The sequence below is a fragment of the Neopelma chrysocephalum genome, unplaced genomic scaffold (genome assembly GCF_003984885.1).
Source record: "Neopelma chrysocephalum unplaced genomic scaffold, ASM398488v2 Primary Assembly neopelma1_70, whole genome shotgun sequence".
NCBI lineage: Eukaryota > Metazoa > Chordata > Aves > Passeriformes > Pipridae > Neopelma > Neopelma chrysocephalum.
The window spans coordinates 5,505,389-5,529,049 of record NW_020897730.1 but is presented as its reverse complement, the minus strand read 5'-3'; the positions used below and the strand labels follow the sequence as shown (position 1 = coordinate 5,529,049).

At 42.9% G+C, this 23,661-nt stretch overlaps 1 long non-coding RNA gene across 1 annotated transcript in view; it reads left to right on the top strand.

The window, feature by feature from the left end:
* Positions 1 to 23,661, top strand: part of LOC113969009 — a 60,900-nt gene that overhangs the window by 5,989 nt on the left and 31,250 nt on the right. Inside the window, exon 2 of the long non-coding RNA XR_003534716.1 lies at positions 7,240 to 7,333. This is a non-coding gene — a long non-coding RNA (uncharacterized LOC113969009). The remainder of the gene's footprint in view (positions 1 to 7,239; positions 7,334 to 23,661) is intronic.

The window sequence follows — 23,661 nt, the reverse complement described above, 5'->3', positions numbered from 1 at the left end:
CAGAGCCCTATCCAACCTGGCCTTGACCACTTCCAGGGATGGGGCATCCACAACTTCTCTGGGCAACCTGTTCCAGTGCCTCACTACCATCTCAGTAAAGAATTTCTTCCTAAAATCTTATCTAAAGCTGCCACTCTCTCTTCTGGTGTTCTGAGGAAAAAGCATGTTTTTATGTTGCTTGCCTGGACATGTGATAGTTGGTGATCATGAGGGTGGATAGGACACAACCCTTTCATCTGTGTCAAGGTACCTTGTTAAATTGTAGGGCAGTTGAGGCCCTAAAATGGGAGGACTGTGTTATTTATAGGGTTGAGCCCTCTTCTTTCCAATAGACTCTGTGACAGACCTTGAACATTTCCCTGTCCAGATCTATGGAGGCAAGGAGGGCAGTGTCTTGTTGCTGTTGCCATCTGTGAGGCTGAATATTCCTCCATGACAGGACAAAAGTTGACTTTCACTTCTAGTGGGAATGACTACTGGAGGACCAGCATAGGCTGCTTCCTTTCCTGAGTGAGAATCACCCACTTCAGGCATTAATTATTCAAAGTTGGTATTTCTGCATCATTTAGGAAGAATCTGGTGGCCCAAATGGCTCCAAGAATAGCTTCCCTTTGTTATTTTTTAATGTGAACATTTTAGTTTGCTTCATCATCCAGGGATGTTCTTGCTAGAACTGTACACATCACCCTGCTGAAAGCACATGAAGCATTAAACCTTTTAGCCCACTGTTTTTACCTGAAAGCTCAGGGTTTGACAGACAGCAAACAGTTTTAAGGTCATAGTATATCTATCTACGTGTATCTCCAGAGATACAGGTACAGGACTGTGAGACTTTGATAGTGTTTTTGTAAACAAGTGGCCTGCAAGCTGCCTGATCCACTGCATCAGTGCATGCTTGCAGAATGCAAACCTTCCTGCCAGGGAGGAGAGGCTGCAACTGCTGCAGGCTCTCACCACATTACAGAGATCAGGCAACAGCAGTGTTATAGGTATCTATGAGTGCTTTCTTGGGGTCATTGCAACAGTAATATCAATCAAATAAGCAAACCTCTGCAGTGGCATCACTTGTCTGTCCTGTTTAATTTTTTGAAACGTGGCTGGGGGAGAGGCTGCCAATGTAGGAAATAAAAATGGAACAGTTTGTTGTTTCACCCTCCCTACCCCAGAACGACTACATGGATAAAGTAACCCTTTTTTAGCCTGTTTGGTTTTCACAGTGCATTGCAGTCTGAGAATAATTGGCTGCACATTTTCCTCTGGATACTTGTTCTAGTTATGTGTGGTTATTAAATGTTTTTATCATGTTGATGGCCCAGCCGGAGCCCAGTCTGAGGCACACAAACAAATACATAGTGGAAGATGATGGTTGCTCCCTATGCAGTCTCAGAACAATGTAGGAAACAGCAGGTGGCCATGATGAGCTGAGCACTAGGTGAGAGAGCTGTGTTTGGTGTAAAAAGCATTAGTCATAGCAGAGCAGCTCCCAAGCCATTTGTAAGAAAGGATGTGAGAAGTTTTAATTTTACTTTAAGTGAAAGTCTGTTAGCCTTTCACACAACCAAATCAGGTGGTGGACTTGCAGGCAGATACATATTGACTGCAATAGCATGAAGACATTTCATCCTGCCCTTGAATGCCAAAAATTTGGGCCTAAACCTAAACTAAGAGATAAAGTATTTGGGAATATTATAATAAAGCCATAAGTAGCTTCCAAATGCTTCAGTTTCCAGTCCTGTGTCCTACCTGGCTCTCCCACCCCAGGGAAAAGAGTTTCCTCTGTGGATGTTGTTTCCCATTAGGCTGCTAGGAAGGTACTGGTACTGCCAGGTGGCTCAGCAGGGCAGAAGACCATGGGAGAGCATGGGAGATAAAAGATATGGCTCCATAGGTTATTGAAGATCCTGTGGTGAAGGTGTTTGTCTCTCTCACCCTCTCTCCCACCTTCACCTGCTCCACTCCAGCCGTACATCCCAGCCGTACTGCTTTGCCTCTGACTCTTTTGGTGCTCACTCAACCCAGGTAGGAACTGATGTAAATGATTGACTAGAACTAATTTTATGCTGAGACAAATTCAATTGGCTGCTGAGGCTGGCACCTGGCAGGCCTCAGGAAGGGAGTGGACTGTATAGCTGGGAGCAGGAACAGGAGGAAGGAGAAATGTGGAGAAGAGGGACGGTCTTCTGTCTCAGCTGTGACCCAACACCACTGCCAGTGAAACTGCAAGCACAGTCTGAGCAGGAAGGCTGATCCAGGACAGAGCCTTGGATCCAGGATGGTTTGGTGATGATGGAATGCAAGACATTCAAATCCTACACTCCACAAAGATAACAAATGCTATATGCTATCACAAATCAATCTCAAGTGTAGGATCACCTATTTCTCTGTAAATGAAATAAAAGTGGAAGGTAGTCTCCTCAACGTGTTTTTAGGATTTGATAATGATCTATCAAGTGTTGCTTGGTTACAGTTCCACATATCTGAAGAACAGAAGTTGTATTTACATTTAGAAGAGAGGTAAACATTTCCCTGTGTAATATCTGATGTATTAGAAGGTATACAATACTCATTTCTTTGGCTTTCCCAGGCAAATAATTGGGCTGGTTGATTTTGTCTGCCCACAACTACAGGCCAGGAGAGTTATGCTTAGATAATGCATGTTGATTTATTTAATATCTTATGAATACAGAAGTGTTGGAAAATATTTATTGATTTAGGAAAGTGCCCACCCTGCTCCCAGTTTACATGTGAAACTGAAAAGTTTTGCATAAGATCTCGTTTTGTGTAAAGATATGAAATGTGGAGCTTTGCTAAAATTATAAGCAAACAAAAACCACGCATCTAAATATTTTCAAGTATCATGACTGAGGTTGTATTTTGACGGCATGAAATTTGCTCACTGATGTGCTTTCCCTTCCAGTGATGTGAGACATCAGCCTTTATCTAAGCAGCAGTCTGGGTGGCGTCAGTGGGAATTTTGCCTGGTTTAGAGGATCTTTGCAGAAGCTCTTCAACCCATTTTTGAATGCTACGGCTTTCCAGGGCTGTGTTAAGGTTCTGATAAACTGACTGCTGTCTTTCACAGCCACGACTTTCTGAAATGTCTTTCTCTAAGTCTTCAGTATCTGCCTGCAGACAGAAACGAACAGGCAGCAGGGAAGAGAAAAAAACAAACAACAAAAAGTGAGAAAGAAAAACTTTTAACATGGCGGAGCTTTGGTGGGTTTTTCTACTTTTTCTTTTTTTCCAAATGCGGTATAGTTGGATATATAGTTCTGGTTGGGATATATATAGTTCTGGTTTGCCCTCCCTTCAGGACCAGAGTAGGGAGAAACCTGGAGAGGTTTGCAAGGCCACATTGTTTTCTTTTTATAACATACTAAAATCTTACTGGCAGAAGAATGAATTTAACCTTACAGGAACTCAGCAGTGCTTTTGGCACTGTCTTCCCTGAGGTCTTTCTGTTACCAAATAAATCAGTGCACACAACAGCAAAAAAGCAAAGTGAAACTTAATCCCTACCTGCGTGTTCAAGCAGCCGGGGCTCTGCTGATTCGTTTCAGCCCCGCAGTCACGTCCACCAGGGCTAAGAGCAGATAACGCATGTTTATTTGATAGCTGAACCACACTGTGCTCTCATTAGCTGAGAATGATTCATGAGGTCTGAGAAGACTTTTCCAACTCTTTATAGTAGCTAAACCCATGCCTGAAATACACGTGAACCCTAGACTCAAAAACAATCTTCCCTGTTCCACACCCTGTGCCTCTTGCTAGAGTTGCATTCATTATTTTCACTGTCTTTGCCAGCACTGCAGGTGGGGACTGTCACAGCTGGGAGAAGCCACAGGAAAGCATTCAGGGGCTATGGATGGCATAGTGATTCACACTGGGAAGACACTGGTGTGCCCAGCACAGGACTGGACAGCGAAACAGGAGGATACTGGGTGGATAGGAACATACTCCTGGGGAATCACCCTAACCCTTGAGTTCTCAGCCCACGGTTCCTTTCTAGATCCTGCTCTAGAAAGTTCCAAGGAAGGAGTGCAGCAATGGAGCAGGGAGCCCAACACTCCTCCTGCTGAGGTGCTCACCATCCTGCTGCCCCAAGAGCCTTTCTCCATGCACAGCAGGAAACCTTCAGCAGGCAGGGTGGGCAACAGTTGCTCATCAAAAGCACATTTTGTTTTCTAGAAACCAGTGTGTACTTTTGCTGTGGTCTCTTAAGATACATGTTCCTAGTTTCTTCTTCAACAAGAATAAACTGCAAAATAGCAAAAGGAAAAAAAAAAAGTTTAAAGGACATGTTTTACCAATCAATAGAATAATTTAATATTTTTAATCCCAAATAGGTGGGAGAATATCAAGGCTCTTTATGAAATTTCTAATAATTAACCATCCTACATTTCTAGACTTAAAAATTGTATATGGACTCTTAGTTTTTGAAGCATTGTGGAATTGCAAGTTCCTAAAACTATAAAGTGGTTTGCAGTGTTTAATAAATATATGTAATTACTCTAAGAAAATGGAATTACTGTTATAAAGAGACCTTGAAAAGCTATTAGTATAACCATAGGTCTCAGTTTGCATTCTACAATAAGCCACAATTCAGATAGCAGTTCATCTATAATGCTTGCATGTCAATAAGGAGAAAACATAAAAAGGCTTATAATAATATTTTTCCTTTAGTATGGAAGCTTTCAGAAGTCATCAATAACTTGAATCTGCTGTTACCTGCACTTTAAAACTATCTTTATTGAGAAAAATCTGTTGAAGACTTGCTCTTTTCTGGAGGTGGGTAGAATATAAAGGTGTGGGTAAACTTTGTGATGTTTGTCTTTTGCTAAAACTTATCACATGTTTGGTTCCCTCCCTTGATACAGTGGTAGACGGAGGGCATTTGTCTCACAGAGGCAGCAAATGAAGGAAGTTAAAATGAGGCTGAACATTGCCCAAGACTATACAAGAATGTGACAATTAACTGGGATGGGGGAAATCAGTGTAGATGTAAATGCTGTTGGACAGAAAGTTGTGAAGACGTTATTAATGTTTCTATGTTTGAATAACAGACTGCTAAAAATGGGAACTTTAGTGACAGGTTATGAAAAGCAAACATTGAGTCAGGGAAGAAATTATCAAGTTGCAGCAGTAAAATTGGGGAAAGGAGAGACAAATAATTTCATAACAATGTTCAGTGTTAGTCCTTGCAGAAAAAAAAAATGGTATTTTGGAGGTTGTTGTTTGGTTGGAGAGCTGTTTTCCACTGAATGTATATGCCTTTTCTACCCACTGATTTCTCAGAATCCAAAATGCTGGATAGTTAAACAAGCTCCTACAGCAGACAAAATAAATAACAGTCCTGAACTAAATACTGGTTGTCTCTGGAAATCGTGGACAATATGAATATGCAAGAAGCGTATTTGGCATTGTTCTCTATAAAAGGATTTCCTGGTTTTGTATTTCAGGGTTTAAGCAGATCATCAGCCACAGCTCAGAAGAGCCTCCTTAGTCCTCACCTGCTGACGAGCACCACGCGCTGTTTTGCTGCTCTCTCTCCACACGGCTGCGCATCCCGATTTGCCAGGATGGTTGTGGTGCAGGTCCAGACTGGAGCAGCGCAGCCATAGGGAGGTGCCTAAAGCTTCCCGCGTGGAGCCTCACTGCTCCCAGAGGTCAGCAGCGACCCCAACCCACCTCGGACCCGACTGGCATCAAACAGCAGATGTTGAGGAGCCAGAGCCGAGCGCGGGCTCCTGCCCGGGCTGAGCTGGGGGCTCTCAAGCGTGTGATCGTGTTGACCTCTAGTGGCTGCAGCGGAGACCTTGGGGTGGGTGCAGCCAGCGCGGCTCTACCGGAGCTGGGGGAGCTCCTCCAGCCAAGGTGTCCTGGCAGCAAACCTGCCGCTGGCAGCACAGCTGCGCTCCCGATACATTGCTCATTGCTTTCTGTAGGATAATACCTGGATGTAAGCAAGCATTTTGCATCTAATCTATTGATGGTTTATGGGGACTTTCTCCCAGAAAGTACTTGTTTTCCACATGAAATGTTGCAACTATCTACTCTAGGGCAACATACTATAAGGTTGTAATTCTGTCTTCATGTTCTCCTTGCCCTCCATGAACTTGCTTTTGTGGTAGCCCATGATACTCTCTGGCCATTTCACATCCATGAGAAAGTCTCCTACCCTCAGGAGCATCTTGACTAAGGCTGCTCAGGAAGGAAAACAGGATGTACCTAAGCTAAATTCTCACCAACCATTGCATTAGAAACAGGAATGTGATGATTTAGGATGTATATTTTAGGTGTGCACTTCTCTTTTTTTAGTCAAGGCACTAAAATTTTTATTAAGATAGGACAAATTTCTGACCATCTCAAATGCTTCTGTGGAACAACTCTATGGAGCATTTTCCCTCTTCATGAGAAACATGTAGCACTTACTGGTGTTGCTGACAGTACAGGCAGAACGAAAGGATCGTTTGTGATCCTGTGTGGAAGTGACAGCTATTCTACACAGTGTGGCCCCAAGGCAGCCCTCATCATGGCATTGCTAGGCTGAAGCTGAAGGTTGCCCTGTTCTTGTGTCGTACAAGCAAACATTCACCCTCACCAGAGTCTGTGAAGACTGTCAGAGGGTGTCAACATTTATCCCTAACCTTATCTCATAATTTAGCTGTAATTGAATCCAGTCCTGAGAGCCTCAGTTTGGAAAATGAAAAATGGGCTGTCTTGCACATCTCTAACCAAAAGTGAGCATAAATAATTGATAATAGAGCAAATTTGCTGAAATATATAAAGGATGTCATCTGTCTTCTCGCCAGTTGTTATGCTGAATAACCAAGAGGTTTTAGTGGAGACAGATGACAATATTTAACATCAGTCACTTTGTGCACATTGTTCTTATCATTGTTTGTAATTTGAAAATTGTGCTGGGGGCTAAAAGGGATGAGCAATAGGAAAATGAGTACTGGGGAAACCAATACAGCTCTCTGAAATGGAAGAAGATAGAATAATGTGTCTAGCACATGTCAGAATAGCCTTAGGGCTGCTTGTCCTCCAGCTGGGAGCCTGCCCCTGCTTGTGCAGGGTCTAGCAGGGACTCCAAGGCTGCTCAGCATGCCTCAGCCATGTCTGAGTTCCTCTTAGGAAAATTGCTCTTTTGAAGAGGAGGTAGCTCTTCACTGGCTTCCAGATGCTTAAGGCTACAAAATATCTGAACTAATGATGATATGCTTGTATTTTTTTCAGCTATACCATTTGGCGTGAATAAGGGTTTACCTCTTCTCACACTCAAGAAGAAAAGAGTGAGGTGTGGAGGATGATGGCTGCAGTTTGGATAGAGGTATGAGTGTGACACCAGTTAATGTCAATGAAGGGATTAGGTGATTTCCTCTCTTCTTGTCAGCTTTTTCCTGTAATTAGAAGCTATTTTGTTACTTGCTTTCCATGTGTAGTTTAGGTGCTCATGGTCTTTAGATGATAGGAATCAGACATTGTCCACAAGCATTATTTGGTTATATTGGATCTCATTTGCAAATTAATAACTTACATTTAGCTTTTCTGATCTTAATCTTACTTAACACATTTTTGAGCAAAGAGCTGCTAGTTTGCAGTGTTTGATTATGGTGGTTAGCATCACAGCAGCACCTTCTGCTTTCATCTTACGATTTAATAAATCAGCTCTGTCCCTTTTGCACTTGTGGATTGGGTTTCAGCCTTTGGCTTTAACAGCTGCTGTAACATGTTGTATGATACATTTAACCTTTCCTTCCCCTGCCATTAGACCTCTGAATTGGAAGAGTCAAGTGGGTTTGGTAATTGATAAGCAGATTGCTAAAAGTGCTTAGTTTTTAAAAGTGAATTTAGAAACAGGTACAAGACGGTGATTGCAAATTCATCCAGCTGAAAAGCTCATCTAAAGGATGCTGATAGTTTTGTTAAAGCTTGTAACTTGTGTTGTTCCATCATCAATGGCATGACATACTTGTTGCCTTCTACTGTTTTGCTCTAATAAATTGCAGAGTTAATGTTTACATTTAAGAAGAAAAAAAAAAGAAGTGTGAGTTTTATTGCTAAATCTCTTTCTGTGGTCTGACTTTGGCAAGCTGCCTTCCTAGTATGCAATCTGTGTTGAAACCAGAAACCTTGAACCTTGAATGTAATGCAGTTGTTGACTTCTGCTTCCAGTGCTCTTATTGCTTCTTTAACAGGTGTGCAGTCAAATGAAAACAATAACGTAAATTCGAAGCCACAGCTACTATTTTCAAGAGAGAACTAAAAGATAGTTGTAGGGAAACCTCTATTTTGTGTTTATTATTAACAAAGTCACAGTTCTGGAAAGCTTTGTGAAACTTGTGCTGAATTTAATCTTGCTTCTGAAGCTGTCTTCCTAGAATATGTAATTACGTAAATCCAGGAAACCGAAAAAGAGGAGAGGGGAATGAAACAAAAGTCAAAGCAATTTGCGTTTATCGTTGGAGTTATATTGCTTGAGATGCTCTGATGAGAGAAACAGGGCACAGAAATGTCAAGACACTTGTAAATCAGAGGTGTACAAGTACTGCTACCACCTCTTATCTCTCCACTGCCATGTTTCATGCCTAGTATTGCAAAGCACAGATTTAACTAGGAGGAAGCTGTTTTCATCCTTTTGCAAACAGCAATATGATTATGAACCCCTTATTATGTATTTGAAACTTGCACGATGAATAATTTTTATGCTGAAAATAATTATTTCCTAAATTAGATCCAACTCACTTTTGGTCTTTCTAGCTGTGGGATGTTTTATGGGTAAACTGAAATCTCCCAAAGCTATGGAAATAATCACTGTGCAAGGATGAGCTCCACTCCTTTCTACAGTAACGATTTAGGTGTCTTTAGGGTGGTTTAAAGTATTATGCAATAGTTTGCATTCTCTTTACCTTTCATTTTGAAGTAACAATCTTGGCATCCTAATCAGTGGCTATTAGTACGTTTTGTGCATAACAGTCCTTTCTGCATTATTATATTCAAGTAGAGCTGAAATTCCCCAGCCTGTAAAAATTGTTCATATTTATTCAGAGAAGCAAAAACCACGCTCTTGAACATCACTGAACACATCTCTATTGAACTCAGCTTGACCATCTTCCTTTAAAAAAAAAAAATATTCTATAGCCATTTTCTATCCTGGGCTGCTAAATAATGGTCTAATAAGGGAAAAAGTTGTGCCAGTTGATTACTCAATTTGTTGAACAAACAAACAAAAACTCTGCTGTTCCTTGCCTGGCCTGTTATTTACATTACAGTGAAACAGTTGTTTCTGCACTTAATTCTCTTAATTTCGTGAGCAAAGTCTGGAAGTCATATCTCTGAGAGTGGTGCAATACACCTCCAAAGCAATATTCCCACATGTTTAATGGAAACAACCAGATGCTTAAATGTCTGCTTGACTGAGTTGGGAACACTGAGGTTCACTTCTTGTCCTTGGAGGGGAAACATTTGGGGAGGAATCCAAAACCAGATGAATTACATAACAAATCTCCCATGGAGAGGCTGTTGGTGTTTAAAGATGGAATTCCATTGACAGTAACAAAATAATGGGGTTCTTTTAATTTTTTCTCTTTTTGAACCAAGAAGTTTCACATTTAACTGGTTCTTTTGCCAGGTAGAGTTCAGTCGCAGTGAGACATTTTGTTAATGCAGATGTTGTTGCATGTTTTTTGTATATCCATGTCCTTGAAATGTGGTTGTTATAGCAACAGGCTTAACTATTACACAGGTTTTAGTCTTATATCTGCTTCACATCAATAAGGTAATTAGGTTTTTGCAGCATCTTTAAATATCATACTAGGTAGTAAAGGAGATGAGTATCACTTATCTCCCTCAGTAAATTAGCTATAGGGTATTATTTTTTCCCCAAAGGCATCATCTCTAAAATGTGTGCGTTATTAGTCTGCCTAATTTCTTTCTGCCTGAGAGAGAATGTGGGAAAAAATATTTGATCTACATATGCAGTGTTAAAATGTGCAAAAATGGTTACATTTCGAAGAGCTTACAACCTTGATAATTCCAAAAACCAGATTCCAACTGTAGCCTTTTAGCATTTGAAAGTCTTAGCCAAACTTTGCATCTGCACTTCATAAAACCCTGCTCAGTGCTAGCTATCACTGCCATCACATTGCTCCAAGCCTGTTCTGCAGACTGTGTTCTCAGCAAGGACAGAGTTAGACAAACAGTCTGGTGAAATGAGTACTTTGGAGATGCTGTTTTGGATCTGCCTTTCCCTTAAAATTATCTTGGAATTAAACTCTTCTCTGCTGTGTGAGCTTTCAGCTCAAAATTTACCTTTTAAGAGAATTATCTGTGTTAGGATCTGGTGGTGGGAGTAATCTCTAAAATCTGTTTTCCCTCTCAAACACCAGCATACAGGGAGGGGAAGGTGGGGGAGTGACGGGAGAAACCTTCAATTTCTGTTTGCATCAACAGATGTTTTCCAGACAGGAATAACGCAGCTGTGGAAAGCTTTTTACAAGAAGTTTCTTGGTGCCTGTGGTGATGCCGAGCTCCCCTTGCTGCCTCTGTGCAGCTCAGGCAGGGCTGGGCACACCTGTGGTGTTGGGGCACCCTCTGAGAGGTCCAGCCCTGTCCCTCTGATACAGCTCCAGGGCAGACAGCCTAAAGAAGGCTCTCCCAGGCACTGCATCCTGTGCCCCTGAGCTGGTCCAACACGCAGGTGATCCAACATTCAGATGAACATGCCAGGCACAGGGATGGGGAGCTGATCCATGGTGAAATGCAATGTTCAGCTGCCAAAAAATGGGCATGATGAGGTGCTGAAGCCCTTTCTGCAGGCAGCAGCTCCTTAAGTACTGCGGCTTTCAGGGCTTCCATCTGATGTCCACCTTTCAGAGATCTGGGCTTTCTTCTGGGTTGTGGGTGTTTTGGTTTCTTTATTTCTTCTTCCTTTGAGACCTCTGAAAAAGGAAAATGCTGTTCAACGCGAAATGATTACTTGCAGGAGGAACTGAGCTTGTACTGCAGTGTGTACAACAGCTTATGTTGTGGGGCCTTTTGAGGCAGCTCTGTTGTTATTCTGTCTCTGTAAACGAAGCATTTAACTTCCCCAGCTATGTGTTACTGCAGCATCTTGATACCAAGTCTTGTGACTAAGGACTTGTCTCAAAGCTTGGGTCCCAAGTCTGACCAATGCAATGAGGGAAGCCCTTTACAGTCCTGAGGATAACTGGGGGAGATGGGGGGCAGCAGACAGGAAAGGGGAGGGGGGCAGATTATGGGGGTACCATTTTTTAAATTAAGAAGCCTGAGGTCCAACCATTAGAATTACTATTGTCAGATCAGATCAAGCTTAGAAAAAGCAATTTTGCATCACAATTAGATAACTGCCAGTTCAAACAGAACAGCAAGAGTTGTAGCTGTGTGTGCATTTTAGCATGTTATTTGCCCATGGCACTGTAGTAATTGACCGGATGCAAATGATCTGAGAGTAAATTCACATACTTTTGCACAAACTAAATGTGTGGGTTTTTATGGTACATATGGCCCAGAACTTTACCAGATATTGATAGTCTTGTTATTAGGTAGTATTGATCTACAAGAAAAATGAATTACACTGATGAATTTTAATTAATTCTTTTTAATAAGTGAACTTTTCTTTGGTGAACTCCTGTGTTAAGAGGTAGTAATAGAGAATTTATGTAATGCTTGCAGGACAGCATGTTTCTGCTTGTGGCACAGTGCCTGCAATAAATCTTAGTAATAAGGTTCCAAAATTAGCAATTTTGCAGGATTTCAATGGCTATAACTCATTTATTGCCATGTGTACCACCCAAATCTGTCTAGAGTTAAGTTACTAAATCTGCAGTCCAGCTTTTAGTACTAAGAGGACAATCAGTCTTCTGAGACAACGTGTTTGGTTTGAGGGGAAAATAAATCTAGGGTGAAAGCAACAGCTTTTCTTCTTTTTGTCTTTCCATTTTGCTTGCGCTAAAAATAGATGGGAAATCTCAGTCATGCCTTTAATGACTGTCTGCAAATTGATACCATAGGTTTGTAAATAGTGTTCTGCCAGTTTAAAACGCATCCATTGCCAGAACTCATATGATACACTTGCACAATATGACCTTTTCTTTTTAAAAAGGTAGTTTTCAGTTCAGCCTCCAAACTCTGGAGCTTCTGGTTTCAGAAATGTGTAAGATTTATTTTGCAAATCTCTCTGCTTCTCTCTTGGCCTGTTACTTCCCTGTAGCCCATTCTACAGACAGGAGTGGTAGCTGGATATTTCACTTTCCACCCATTAATTGGCCTGTAGAAACCAGGCTGGTGCTCCCCACTGTCAGCCACCCCAAGCTCTCCTGCCTGTCAGGATGAGCAGCACAGGGGTTGTCCTGCATCACCCCCACCCTTCACTGGTGCTGTGCTGCACATCTTTGCTGGAGTAGCCTTGAAATTACATATTGTAATGGCAGCTCATGGCTTTCTGGAGGCCGTCCTGCTCTAGGGCCACCCTGGGAAGCAGCACAGCCATTGGCATCCAAGGTAGCCCGTGCCATACCAGCCTGGATTCGTAGGAGCCCACCCTGGAGCACTTCCCAAGCCCTGCCTCCTCAAGGCACTGCCTGTGTATCCTGCCCATCTCCCGTATGCGGCAAAGATCCATCTCTCCCCGGCTGTGACGGTGATTCAGCAGGAGCCTGGGTGACTCATTTAGCTACCGGGGAGATTAAAATCAATTCCTGCCTCGGAGAACGACAAACTGCCCTTTTGTGCCGCATTAATCTACAGCCAGTGCTGATCTGATAAAAAACAGCCCAGAATTGTTAACGCGGCCACGAGAGGGAGCTCACAAATCCCAGGAATGCCATAAGGCTGTATGGAAATGGACCAATATTTTAAATTCAGTTCTTAGAAAACCGCTGATTGTTTCTTAATTCAAAACAGCCTCTTTTGCCCTTTCTTAAGTTTGTTTTTTTTTCTTGAAAAAAAACACCTTTTTTCTGTAGGTGTTAGTAGATTTAATGGACAAGTTGAGGCAACCATATTCAGGCTTCATTCGTGATCATTCTCTTCATTGTATTTTGGTTAAAATTTAACCAAATTCTGCTCTTAGACAAAAAAAATAATCCTGGAAAATACTGAAACATCAGGGGGTGTATTCTTCGAAACTCATATGGAGCTCCAGAGGAAGGACAGAACTCAAAAGGTACCCAGTCTTTGTCTTTTGTAATGCATTGCAAAACAACTATCTGGAGAACACAAGGAGAAGGCTCTTACCAGCAAAACCAGGCACTAATTGGTGGACAGTAGAGGGATTTTATCCCAGGCCAGCAGGTCTCTCTGAGCTGTCCATGGGGAGGGGATAGACTGGCCTCAGGTCTATGTGACATTGAAAGTAGGACACGGCAGCAATGCAGAGTGTATCCCATGTTTCATCACTCCAAGGGACTCTAGGCTAATATATTTTCTGTACATTATAGCCAATATTTAGTCACATAATAAGAAATTTTAAAAAACACCCAAACAAACAAGCACAAAACTTTCCAAAAAGCAGAGAGAGACTGTGCAGCTGGTATGCTGAAGGGAATGATTTCTGGTAATTAATCAGCAGATGAAAACTGGGGGGGATTTTTTGCTGTTTATGGGGATTTGTTTTCCTTCCTCTTTTTTTTTTTTGTGTGCAAGTTAGCTGAACATTTGTCCAACACCACATACATTTCTTGAGGGATCTTAGAAAGGAAAAATATTCTTCAAGGAAAAGAGTGCAGTAGTCCTCAACATTTCATGTATACATGAAACTCTGGAGCATTTTCAAAGGCTTACTTTTTTCAACTTAAGTCTCTAAAAGTTTCTGATCAGCTTCACCCTGAGATTATTCTCATCTATGAGTCTGATGTATTTCCCTCCCTGGCATTCCCAGTTTGCTCCTTGTTTGCTGTGCAGCTGAGGAGCTGGCTGGCTTACATGTGATTCCCAGCATGATGATGTTACTCTAACGTGCTGTAATAAGGAACCATCTTAGTGCTATAGGTCTATTTATTGAGCAATCAGGAAGATGCCTTAAAAGCCTTTATTTCCTCTGGCTGCAGCTTCCATGCAAGTCACTAGACTCATTAAATAACTATTTGAATGATATACACTTAGGGGTGTATTTCCCCATATCCTGCCAAGCCAAAAAGATTCTCAGTGTGCTTTATTTTGATGTGGCTGAAGGTCCTGAAATAGGAAAAAAGAAGGCAGGGTTCACACCTGCTGGCAGCAAAGGAAGAGAGGGTAGGTGTTCTGAGAGCTGAGCAAAGCTTGAAAAAGCTGCAGCTAAAGAATACCAAAGTTCATCCAGTCCTCTCATGTGGCAATGCCTTGACCAATTCATGTGTCCTGTTCTGGCAACAGGCAGAAACTTGGGTTGTTCTTACAGCATTGCTGCCTCTGACATATGGTAATTCTCACTAGACATGTGGTGTTCCAGGGTCTGCAGACCAGAATAGTCCTTCCTTTTCCATACCTCATGTTGCCTTAGTGAAATCATGGGCATAGCTTGTTGCAGCCAGTTCTTCTGGGCCCCAGCCCATTTGCTCCTTCTCCTATGCCTGTGCGGTGGCTTCATGTGACTGGTCCTTTAGCTGCATCCATGAATTCTTCCCCTCCATTAAGCAAATTCCCATACAGTTTTCCCAATCAGATCAGAGGTCTGTACAGGTCATGTTGGATTTGCCTTCTGCTGTATAATCTGTACTCCCCTTTGAATGAACATTCCCATGAGACTGGATGATATGGCGTAGAGGATCCAAGTTGTTGCTTTTTCTTTGTCATTCAGGACTGATGTCTGTTGATTAATGCCTGAGAAATTACATGAACTTTTTGTGAAGAAAAATGTGCCATATTGATGGAATTTTCAATCTTGTTCAAATGTCAGGCAATCTGCTTGCAGAAATTAGCGTTCTCATCTCTTGACTCCTCGACCTTAATAACCAACATAAATATTGAACCAACCTTTTAAAACTGAGATTACTCATTTAAATCCAATTGGAAAAGATGGTGATGGTAAGGACAAAAAAGGTCAAGGACATCGGGGGCTGAGTTATATTTGTCAGACACGTTGGGTTTTTAAATCTGATCATTTCCTGTCAATACAAGTTTGGAGCTGTTTGTGGAGATCAGTTGCATTGGCCTAGGTGTTACAGGTTGATGTGAGCTTTTGTGGTTCCTTGCAAAATGTGCCATTAGGGTGGAACATCTTGTGCTCCTCTGTTTCTGGTTGCTAAGAAGCCATTCTTCACAGTTGTACCTTGAGGTAGAAATTTAATAACCTTGTGATGTTTACTTTCCTACAGAGCCACAACCTTTCTAGTAACAGGATGGAATATGTATCTTTATGGCCAAATTGTGCTTTAGTCAGTTGGGTAGAGGCATATTACAGACAGGTTTCCCAGCTGGTCTGGAATGATTGGTATGTGTTGAAATGAACTAATGTTGGCCAGTTAAGGTGTTGTTCTAATATTAACATGACCCCTTGGGAAGTGCACTTTTGCAGACAAATACTTATTGGAAGGAAAGGGAATGATAAAGAGAGAGAAAAAAAAGATTTTATGTTCTAAATCACTATCTTTCCTGGACTAATAGTTTGTATCTCTGAAGATAACTTGCCTTTAAACTGAAGACTTGGACAAATATCAATGCTGTTATGTAGTGATAGTGCAAAAAAAAAGTCATCTTTCTGAAAGAAAAAGTCATACTATTCCTATTGCAATGAATGGAAGGGATCCGTGCTTTTGGATCTGAGGAAAGTCTAAAAGCCATTTATGTTCCATTTCCTATTATTAAGAGCTCTAATTCTGTTGACCACAGCTGTGGTGTTGTGGAATTTAACGCTTTTGCAGTGATAGGGATTTGGCACATCAGAGCGGAAGGTATCTGGCAATTTGGTTTCTCAGCTACCTAGGGAGATACAGAGAATATCTGTGTGGCAGACAAAACAGAAGCATGTCATATAACATTCCTATTTGTTCCTTTGCCTTGCTTAATCAATCAATCATCATGGCTAGGCTTCGCGAACGAAGATTTGGGAAGGGCTCTACCCACTATTCTTGCAAGCGCGTTGGTGGCTAAAAAGGCCAATACGGGAAAGGCAAGTCCGGTTGCAAAAGACACAGCAGAAAGACTCCTTAGATGGTATATTCTGCAAGGCTCGATTCTTTCTGCGTTGTCTTTTCTCCTCAAGAGTGATCCTGCGTGCTTTCTCAAAAGCATCAGCGGCGTTATAAATGGACTGTCTCCAGGCCTCCCGGTTAGAGGCCAGAGTAGACCAGTTATGGTGATCAATATGCCCAAGGCTGAGTTGTTGCTTCAGGGAGTCCTTGTATCTTTTCTTCGGAGCTCCTCTCTTGCGGCAGCCAGAGGCAAGTTCACCATAAAGCAGGATCTTAGGGAGGCGGTGGTCCTTCATCCTGGAGACGTGCCCTGCCCAGCGCAGTTGCGTTCTCAGTAGCATGGCCTCAATACTTGTGATTGCTGCCTGTTCAAGAACAGATGTATTGGTCACATAATCTGACCAGCGGATGTTCAGGATTGTGCGGAGGCAGCGTTGATGGAAGCGTTCTAGGAGACGCAGGTGGTGGCGGTAGATGACCCATGTTTCGGAACCATATAAAAGAGTAGACAGCACTATGGCTCTGTAGACACTGATCTTGGTACCTTTCTTCAAGTGTTTATTACGCCATACTCTTTTATGGAGTTTTCCAAAAGCACTATATGCCTTCGCTAACCTATTGTCTATCTCCCCGTCAATCTTACCATCTGAGGAGATGAGGCTGCCTAAGTAATTAAACTGTTGGACTGATTTGAGTTCTGATTGGCCGATGGTGATGTGGGGATGATGGAGGACTTCCTGAGGTGCAGGTTGATGGAGAACTTCTGTCTTCTTTAAGCTGACTTCCAGCCCAAAGAGCTCAGCAGCATCTGCAAAGCAGGATGTTAAACGCTGCAGAGCTGCTTCTGTATGAGCGACAAGGGCGGCGTCATCAGCATAAAGCAGGTCCCGGACAAGATGGTTCAGGGTCTTAGTGTGGGCCTTCAGTCGCCTTAGGTTGAATAGGCTTCCATCAGTACGATATCGAATGTAGATACCGTCCTGATCATCGAGGTCTGCCGTGGCCCTTTGGAGCATCATACTGAAAAAGATTGTGAATAAGGTAGGAGCGAGAACGCAGCCTTGTTTCACGCCGTTCTTTATTAGAAAGGGCTCAGAAAGTGTGTTGCCATATCTGACTTGGCCATGCTGATCTTCATGAAGTGAGGTGATCATTTTAAGGAACTTGGGGGGACAACCTAGACGTTCCAAAATCTGCCAAAGACCTTTTCTGCTCACAGTATCGAAAGCCTTGGTGAGGTCGACAAAGGTTACAAAGAGACCTTTGTTCTGTTCCCTACACTTCTCTTGCAGTTGTCTGAGAACAAAGATCATGTCTGTGGTGCTCCTGTTGGCTCTGAAGCCACACTGAGATTCAGGTAGAATTTCTTCTGCTATAGCGGGAATTAGTCTGTTCAGGAGTATTCTTGCCAAGATTTTGCCAGCAATGGAGAGCAGAGTAATACCACGGTAATTTGAGCAGTCTGATTTGGTACCTTTCTTCTTATATAAGGTGATGATGACTGCATCACGAAGGTCTGAAGGTAGTTCGCCTAGTTCCCAGCAGCGCACCACAAGCTCATGAAATTTAGCATGGAGTGCAAGGCCCCCATGTTTCCAGACTTCAGGTGGAATTCCATCAACCCCAGCTGCCTTGCCAATTTTCACCTGCTGTATGGCCTTGAGGGTTTCTCCTAAAGTGGGGGCAGTATCCAATTCGTATTTCACCGGTCGTTGTGTGATGGACTGAATTGCTGAGTCTTGGACTACACGGTTGGTACTGAAAAGAGTCTGAAAGTGTTCAGACCATCTATTCAGTATGGAGGTTTTATCTGTCAGAAGCGTTTGACCATCTGCACTGAGTAGTGGGCTATGGATTTGGTATGTAGGCCCGTATGCTGTTTTGAGGGCCTCATAGAATCCTTTGTGGTCCCCTGTATCTGCACAAAGTTGAGCTTTTGCAGCTAGATCGGTCCACCACTTGTTCTGGATGTCACGGAGTTTCTGTTGGAGTTTGCTGCATGCAAGACGAAAGGCTACTTTTCTTGTGGGACAGGATGGCAGTGCAAGGTGTGCTTGGTGGGCGGTTCTCTTCTTCCTCAACAATTCCTGGATTTCATGATTGTTTTCATCAAACCAGTCTTTGTTCTTCTTGAGGGAGAACCCTAAGGATTCTTCGGAGGATTGCAGGATGCAGCTTTTAATATGGTGCCAAATAGCTTCAGGAGAGGAATCTGCAGAATCTGTGGAATGGTTATCAAGCTTAGTTTGAAGGTTTGCCTGGAATCTTTCTCTTACTGTGGCTGATTGGAGATCGTTAACTTGGAGTCTTCTCCTTGGGATACTGCCCTTTTTGGGTTTGAATTTGAGATTGAAATTGAGTTTACAGCGCACAAGCCGATGGTCTGTTTGACATTCTGCGCTGGGCATCACGCGGGTATGGAGGACATCGCGGACGTCTCTCCGTCGCACCAAGACATAATCAATGAGGTGCCAGTGCTTAGATCTGGGGTGCATCCAGGTTGTCTTTAGGCTATCTTTCTGCTGAAAGATAGTGTTGGTAATGGTAAACTGTTGCTCCGCGCAGAATTCTAGCAGAAGTCGACCATTATCGTTGCAGTTTCCAACGCCATGCTTGCCTAATATGCCTTTCCATGCTTCAAAATTTTTGCCTACTCTGGCGTTGAAATCACCAAGGATAATGATCTTATCATCTGCTGGTACCTTTTGGGTAAGGCAGCGCAGGTCAGAGTAAAATTTATCTTTTTCAGCAGGGTCAGCTTGGAGAGTTGGGGCATATATACTAAAGATGACAATGTGTTGGTTGTTATTTAGTGGAAGGCGTAGGGAGATAATGCGATCAGAGTGACCTGTCGGCAGATTTTCGAGTTTAGGGACAATAGAGTTTTTGATCATGAAACCGACACCAGAGAGATGTTTTTCGGTTCTGGACTTACCTGACCAAAAGAGAGTGTAACCGGCACCGTGTTCTCTGAGGCTGCCTTCCTCGTGAAGGCGAACTTCACTGAGAGCAGCTATGTCGATGTTGAGACGGGCCAGCTCATGGGCAATTAGGGCAGAGCGACGCACAGGACGTCCGCTGTCCGCAGAATCGAGCATGGTTCTGATGTTCCAGCATGCTAGAGTTAATTTAGGTACACCTTTGGAGGCAGGTGCGTGCCTTTGTCTTTTGCTCTTTGTGCGACCGCATTGGAAGAAGATGCCCGTCGGTCTGCGGTTAACCAACCGGGTGAAGGTGGAGATGAGCTTTGTTTAGGCCACCTTTTCTAGGCCCCTCTCCGAGTGGAGCAAGCAGTGCTGTCCTTGAAAAGGCTGCTTGGTCGTTCAGGGTGCTGCCCCAAGAGACTCTCATCTCCGTCAGTCTCAAATGACCAATATCCTGAACCGCCTGCATGCAGGGTTGAGTCTGCGGCTCCCAGTGCACCTTTCACCTACCGTTTCGACCCTCGCCCGTCGCTGCAGGACTTTTTGCATGTGGGTAAAGCCTTCAAGCCTGCGCAATGGATTTTTTAGGTGAGATGCAGTATGCGCGGAACTGAACCCACCCTTTAATCCTGAGGTTCATCTGCCAGGGCCGAGCAAGCTTGGACGGTGGCAGCGAGGTCCTCAGGACGTAGGTTTGTTTAGAGTGACCTTCTCTTAGATGGATGGCCTTCCAGGGCTAAGCGAGCTCCATCTGCCCGGGTTTGGTATGAGAGTTGTCCTTCTCCTAGGATGACTGCCAGAAGGCTAATGAGCTCATCCTGCCCAAGAATGAAGTGAATCTGGTCCTATGGTTTTGACCTGTCTGGCATGGGCGACCCTACCGAGGGCATGAACCCTCGCCAGCATAGCTCGCAACCACATGGGGGGGGGTACATAGGCTACTTACCTGTTAGAACGATTTGGGTAAGTCCTACAATTCCTACTTTACTAACACCTACCTAAATACCATCATAAGGGGACAACCAGGAGCAGCCCTTAGTCCAGCCCACCCTTTCAGGATGTAGCAGAGCAGAGAAAATATATCCAGAACATGCTGAACCTGGGCAGTAGCCGCAGGTGAGCCAAAAGTAAATAGGTAAATAGACAAACAAATAAATCAGCTGACCAACCGTTCAGGCCCCCATGCCTGTCAAGGCTAGGGTGCCTTTCAAGACCCCAGCCTGGCTGGGGTCCCCATCAATCTAAAAGAACCCACTTTCCACCCTGACGATTATTATTCTTCTCCCACTGTGACACCACAAGTGGCAGGCGCGTTGCACACCTGCGATGTTTCACATGGGACAGCCCTGCACTCCCACCCGCAAGTCGGAGAACAACCATGATCCGCTCAAAGCACTTCCCCTCTGCTCCCTATCTAATTCCCTGCCCCCTCCCCCCAGACCTGTATCGGCCAACCTCTGTGTGCTCTGAAGCTGCCTCCTCCTCTTCCTTGCTTAATAAGATGTTGACTTTGATACCTTTTCCCACTCATGGCAGGGACGTTGGGACTAGGTGATTTTTAAGGTCCCTTCCAACACAAATTATTCTATGATTCTATGATTTCCTGGTTAGAGAATTATAAAAGGTTTACCTCTCCTCTGGCCCTTCATGCCTTGCCGTTGTATTTCTAGTGAGCTTAGCAAAGAATCCCACTTACAAAGCTGTTTGAAATCTGGACATATTCACATCTGGAGCTTTCCCTGGACACTCTAGTTTGAACCTGTCTTTCCTTATATTTTCATGTGCAAAAAAGAGGTAGTTTATTTCTCCCCTACAAATTTGCAGGAATGGCTACTGTTAGTTTTCCAAATAAAATTAAATTAGAGCAAGTTTGAACGTTTTGGTTTGCCTCAAAGTCTGCATGACAAAATACCTCCCTAAAGGAAATGAGAGGGATTTTTTTTTTTTGTGTCTCAAGATGAAACAAGGGGACAAAGGGCCATGTTGCAACACAGAGATCTGCAATGGAAGAAGCCCACATTGCCAAAAGGAGGAAAATGCACTGCTCCAAAGAGAATGAGACAGTTGTGCTTGATGAGCTGTGCATTAAACATGACTGCCTTCAAGCAGAGTCAGAAACTGTGATATTTGAAATTCAGTAGAGTACTCTTCCATTGTTTTCCTCTGTGTTTCATTTTTCCTCTCAGACTCTCTTCTCTCTCACCTGAAGGCGTTGGGATTTTTTTAGAAATCTGACTATGAGTTTCCATTCCATTTTGTTATTGAACACCTCAGAATTATGGGAAACTACATAGGAGCACTGTGTTCCTTCATTTTGTGTGGGTAATTAACCACCTCAGCTATGTCTGGACTTCTTTCAAAATGCAGAATTATTTAAGATAACAATAGATGATCAGGTAGTTTCAGGGAAAGGTTAATAATGATGAACATCTACCGGTAGCAACTAAATTCTTAATTTCCTGGCTGGGTTTGTTCCAGTGTAGGAGCATAATTTTACTATCCAAAGTAGCGTATTGTGGTAAGCATGCAGTGTGTGGTCAGCCCTCCATGAAGGGGCTGTGTTTAATACTCAATATATTTCCTAAAAACCCCATCCTAGGGAACACTGTCAGGGCTGTCCTGTGTCTCAGAGGACAGGAAATCCATGGTGTCTTTCTTCTCACTGAGCAAGCTCTTAATCTTGGGAAATCTTTGCAAGAATTTATGATAACTCGAAATGGTACCACTTAGGGTGATTTGGTGAGATGTTTTATATCAGAATAGGTTGAGCACTTCCTTTCCTCTGAAACTGTCTAAGCTCTAATTGGAGATGAGATAATAATTAAGGTGATCTTTCCCACTCCAGCGATCAAAGCAGCTTTCCAAGCCCCTTTTATAAAATACTGTCTATAAAGCATTCAAAAACTCATAAACACATTAAAGAGTTAAAAATAACTCTTGTTATTTCCTTATTGCTTTTTTTTCCAGTACCTTAAACTACATCTTCTAGTCTCTTGAATCTCTGCTTGTAAGTTCTTCCCACAAATGTCCCTTGCACTCTGTTAAAAACATAGTCTACTGCTTTACCATCATATCCTCACACCTTGCTGTATATTAGCTCATCTTCATTACAATATCTTTAACTGGAATTTGCAGCTGATCTTTCAGGCTTCCCACTGGAATCAAAGACTTTTACCTATAAAAATACATTGTTTCCCAAAAGCTTTCTTCCCTTACTGCGAATTCAATGCCACTATAGTGAAAAAGATTTATTAATTCATTCCTTTGCCATTTTGTTTGGGGTTTTTCAGGGTGATCTATGTTGCTTAACTTACAGATGCAAATGGAAAGTGGAGTGGACCTATGCTTTGCTTATTCTGTGGGAGTCTACCTCTGCAGCTGGGAGAATGAGCAGATGCAGATGTAGGGGTCCTGAGAAGCTTATGTTCCCTTAGGCCACACCTTATTTTCAGCATAGGCCTGGACCAGGGGTTGACCTGTAGGTTAGAAACACAAAGTCCTGAGAAAAATGCACATTGTGTTGGGAAGAAGGGAGAAGCCATTTCAGCTGAATAGCTCTTCCATCTTCTCTTATGTTTACCTAACTGTTGTGCAAAAGCCAGGCAAATCTACCATCTAATCCTCTGTTGAGAGAGATGCACAGAATAAAGATCGGTGTTAGGCTGCAAAGAAAAAGAACAGCAACTTGGATCAATCCAAAAGTATCTACCCACTCTGAACAGCAGATATAAGAGCAAAAGTGGTAAAGAAACCTAAATCCCACATCAACAGCACAATATTAGAAGGGTGATTAAGATTAGGACCTAAGGGAATGTGTACATTGCAGTAATGAAAGTGGGGTACCTAATTGTTAGGCTACCTAGGAAAGCTGGCAGGTTTGACTGACCTGTGCAGGTATTGATGAAGCAAAGGGCTGCAGACTGGTTGCCATCAGTGCTGGGATGCTGTGCAGGTGCCTTGCCTTCCTCTGGCAAGGCTGCTCTGCAGGGCTGCCTGGCAAGCATCAGTTTGCCTGACGGGTAATGGGGCAGCCCCGTGACAGGCAACCAAATGGCAGCAGGAAAAGGATACTGCTTTGGAGACAAGTGAGTTTGGATTAAATTTTGACTCTTGGTTGCAAAATGTGCTCTTTGTGGCCAGCAGCCCTGAAATTAATACAAGTCCACGTTTGTCTTTTTCCTCTGAATTCTACCCCACATCTGCAGAAAACTGTGTTTAATGAATCTGTGCAAATTCCAGTGCCAGTTACTATTCATCAACTTCTTGGATCCTATATACAAATGTACAAATGCCATACCCTGGTCAGCTCTATTGATTACTGATTACTGCTGCTTTGTACTTAAATGCTCAGGTACAGCAGCCAAGTGCAATTAGCTAATTCGTTCATTAACCTGAGAATTTTACCTCTGGTGAAACATTTTAGCTTTGCCTTTCAAAGAGAGAGCAATAGAAAACTGCTTAGATTTCTGAGGAGGCTGGAGTAAAACTGTTCTAAAAAGCTACTTTCCAGCATTTACTATACCCTTGAATGATGAATTGAGGCCAGTTGGCAGGCTTTTCTCCAAAGGGATGACAAAACTGATAGCATTTTATAAGCTCCCACT